Genomic DNA, 4,809 nt, shown 5'->3' on the forward strand with positions numbered 1-4,809 from the left:
TGTGCTAGCCCTGAGCATCTTTTGATTTCCAAACACTGCAGTAAGGTTTCCATAAGGAACAACTATTTTTATAGAAGGCATTTATTGCTATTACTATCAAGAGAGAACATAGGTCAGCTCAACCTATTCTTAACAGCGGGCTGAAACAGTAAACGTTCGAAATGAATCTAGATTTTCAAGAACTGTTTCTGAATATTGAGTAGTCTTCAAAATATTTTAATGAATCCTTTCCCATATGAATTTCTTCTCAAAATGCTTGATTTAAAGCTTGATGTGCCAGATTAGGATGGGGTGAACCAAGTGCTTGCAAAGTTAGAAAACATGGCGTTGGCTTCATTTAGATGATGAAGCTGGATTCAACTACCTGTTCTGTTAGCAGAAACCAGCACAAGGACTCTTGCTAATGCAACAGGACTTTCCCCATTCTCCAGTCCCTCCTCCAAATCCATTATGGAGAGTTGGGAGAACCCCCCAGAACAGCACATGATGGGAGACTGTCCTATCAGGAAAGCAGAAATGTTCACTGATGGAACAATCTCTTTAGCACTACATAGAATTCTACCCATGGTTTATTATAACAGGAATGAGCGTAGGCAACCCTCAGGCTTGTGGGGGACCCCCATGCCCTCTCCTCTTCTGGTTCAGCACCATGAAGTGGTTTAAAATATTTTCATATGGCTTTTTTATTAACTGAGGCTTGTTGTCTTGTTAAAACCCAACAAAATGTAGTTAATCCTAATAATGTTTCGTTCAAAACAAGCAATCTGCAAACTGGATTATTGAAGCTGGTTCATTTCAATAAATCAAAGTGATAATTAACCACATTTTAGGGTTAGACATAACACTAAAGTGCAGTTAATCAAAATATCAGTTAAATATCAGTTAATCTGATATCACAGCTACGCCAGACAAGAGGGCTGTGATATCATGGTTAATGATGTCCAACTGCAGTCATGATGTCCAACTGCAGCCATGATGTCTGTTTAGCAGAGGCACTATGATAATGATACAGTTATGTATATAGAAAGGCCAATGTAATGATACCTTCTTTAATATTGTTTTAAAATGAAAGCTCACCGGTATATAGAAATTAATATGATATTAAGATGGAGTAGAAGAAAAATATCTAATTTCCAAATGGTAGCAATTGGTTCAAAAAACATATACTGATAGGTGGGTCCTAATGGAGGGAAGTTATTACAGAGTTTCATTGGTAAATGAAATCATTAAAATAAATAATGCTTTCTACAACACAACTAAAAGTTCCTGAAGAAGAAGAAAAATATACTAATGTGGCAAATTGCTGTTTCACTTATATTTTATTTTTTAAAGTATTCCAGTGAAAATATGTTTTCTGTAGGAGACTAGCTGTTACAAAAATTATAATTTAACAGTATAGTATCAGTATCAGTATTTTCTCCTCAAAATGTAATGGATTGCCTGACAATTATTTGCATTTATCTCAGCTTGTTTAAATTATTTCTTACTTAAATTTTGCAAAAAATATATAAAGTATTTAAGACCCAAGATTAATATCTGGGGTAGAAAATTTAAATTGATTTACACAACATAACATTTATTTTTGTTTACAATCAGCTTATTGGGTATTTTCAATTCTGAAAATATTTTTATACAGTGTATACAATTCTAAGATACATATTTAGAAACAATTATTTTTGTTAAATGGAAATTAAGATATATCCTAGCATGGATTTTCTTTAAGAGCACAGTCCTCAAAACTATAGAACGATGGTTCTTTAATGTTAAGACCTCAGAAGTAATTTTAATTATAGCAAATCAGAGAGAGATTAAAGGTGTGTTTTATAAATAAAAAAACCATGATAAATATGTTTACCCATGCCATTATTAAAAATGCAATATTGTTTTATAAAAAAATAAACTGTACTCTGATCTGTGTGCAAACATAGGTTTGTGCATGATGAAGAGGGAGTGGTAAGAACCTGCACATTCAGCAGCAAGAGTGCATCTGTGGTGATCCTGTACTTTAGGGCTGGAAAAACCACAGCCTTCCAGATGTTGTTTGACTACAGCTCTCCCCATTCCTGGCCATTGACCATGATGGTTGGAGTTGGGAGTCCAGCAACATCTGAATGGCCACAGGTTTCCCCACCCCTGCTACACTACACATACACTGGCAGAACCGACTTATTAGTGTGGTCAGCTCCCTCTTACCCTTCATCCTGCAACAGATGTTAACTATGGTGGTAGGTAGCTGATGGAGTACAATAAGACAAATGTATGTAGCTATAAATTCATCCAAGAAGGATAGAGGGTATTTAGAGTGAAAAGGAGAATCACTGAATGTGCAGCACGGGTAGCAAAGGATAAAGGGATTTTGGCAACTGAGACTGGAATGTACATTCACAGGTGACTGAAGCTTAAATAAGCCAAAGCATTTTGAATAGGGTTTAGCAAGTATGGTGGCATATTATTATTATATTCTGGACTGGGATGTTAGGCTATTGTTTGGCTCTGCAGAGTTGTAAATATATATGCGATAATATAAAATTTGGAGCTTATGGCATTGGTAAGCCCAGTAGTGGCCACCATTTTCAATGATTGTGCCATTTTTTTCATTCTATAATATAAGATACTTCTATTTCTGTGCACACTCCCATATGCACTAGAACCCAGTGACAATGCTTTGTATGATGAAAAGCATAAGTTCATTCATGTACAGCAGGGATGGGAAACCTGTGGCCTTCTGGATGTTGTGGGACTTCAGGTGTGCTCAGCTTCAGCCAGGGGTCATTGGGGTTGTGGCCCAACAACATTAGAAGTGCTGAGAAAGATTTATGGCTAAGAGTTTGGATACCTGCCACCAGAGAAGATAGTACAAAAGGCAGCTTCATCTTTTTATAAGCAGTTGCCAGTGTGGGGCTTTCATTTTATTTCAAGCTGTAAACAGTGGTAACTTGTAGCTGAAGTGAAGGCCTGACTCTATTCCATAGATTTACCTTCCTTGGACAACTTGTGCCACAGAGACCTGCTGTTTTTGTGATTTGATTTACCACAAATTACACACAGGTTTGTTACTGTGCCCATGGTTTAGATCGGTGGGGAAATAGTTTGGTCTTCTTGACTAGATACTCCAGCTTCCATTGAAAGAAAATGGAAATGACAGTGACTGGAACTGACAAGGTTGATTGGTTAACCTTATGAATCACTATGAGATGTGAACCCAGGATTGTTAGTAGTATTCTTTTATTACTATAGCATTGCATTCAAAGTTAAGAGAAGACCCCCTTGAAATTAATTGACAAAACTATTTTAGGTGTGTCAAATTCTGTGGGTCTACTCTGAGTATGGCTTAATTGGATACAGCTCGGTAATTTTACTGTGTTTTTGTAACATAGCAATCAGAACAACTAACTATAGACAAGTACAATGTTTTTGAGTCTTTACCATAAGAAATCCAGGCATTTTTTTAAAAAGGAATGAAAAAGATTACATCTTGCCCCACCCTGTTGTCCCTGTTACCTCAGTGCAGATTTTAATGCTTCATTTACACCTTCTTTGAAATACTGACAGTTCTACCTTGCATAGGATTTCTGTACTGAATTATAATGCACATCAGAAATACCCTTTTCTGTCTACAAGATTAGACACTTTAGTGTTTGATTGTATGTGTAAAAGATCACATTTTAATGTATGATGATCATTATTGTATTGAATTGTTAGCACTCAGTTGTATTTGGCTTTATGTCACTGACAGGATGAATTCTCACACTACACATATATTGTTTTAACTTGCAGATGCGCGTGCACACACACAAAACTATACATAGCAAAGCTGCAACCAGGGCTAGATATTTGTATTTTTAAAGCTTAAAGTATTCTGTCCGGTGCTGACAACTATCTAGGGCCTCTCTTGGATTTCCTGCACAACTACGTTCAGCTTTTGTAAGTTCAACATGTAAATTTTAAAAACATAAATATAGAGAGAACTATGTGTTTGAAATATAAGTGAGAGATATATAGATAAATATATATATATATATGGATTAGCATGTAAACTGTATATTATTAAACATGCAATGAACTGACTGATAAAGTGAAGTTTAATCTTATGGCTAGCAATGTAATTTATTCAGACTGTATTTTTGTACAGAACAGTGCACACTAACCTATTGCCTCTGTGTCCTCTATAATGCCTAAAACTGTGCCTAGAGATTTCATTTCTGTCTCTTGACAATGAACAATGAAGGGTTCTTCATGCTGTTGATGGTATTAGTTTCTTTAATGTTTTTATAATTTTTTCTAAATGTATGCTATGTTTTATTAAACGATCCATCAAAATGTGGTTTATCTTAGTCATGGGGAAAGCTGTAAATGTACTTTTTTTTTTTAAAGAAAAAGAAGAAATCAAAACTTGGTGGGATGGTTCCCCCCCTCCCTTTCAGTTCGTAGTATTACCATTTCACAACTTTTGAAGCTAACATTAGGTTGTATGTTGAAAAAGTAATCCAAATAAAAAAATCCTGATACATAAATGTAACACACTGTTTGTCTTATGTACATATTTCAAGTATTACCAGCTTCCTTAGATGCACCTGTGGAGTAATAAAATGTGTGAGATGAATGCATAGCAGCAAGCTAAGCACCATATGGTTGGAACTCTCCTCTGCAGTGTTCTGCTTGGCAATGGTCTTGTTCCTTGGCCCTCAGAGATTAAAAATGCATGACCTGGCCAAAGGAACAGAAACTAGGCACTGATTGGTTTCCATTCTTGTGCAACTTGCTGTGTCTCTCATCTTATTTATCTGATTAACTGACCATTAAAGTAGT

This window comes from Lacerta agilis, chromosome 4, assembly GCF_009819535.1.
Source record: "Lacerta agilis isolate rLacAgi1 chromosome 4, rLacAgi1.pri, whole genome shotgun sequence".
NCBI lineage: Eukaryota > Metazoa > Chordata > Lepidosauria > Squamata > Lacertidae > Lacerta > Lacerta agilis.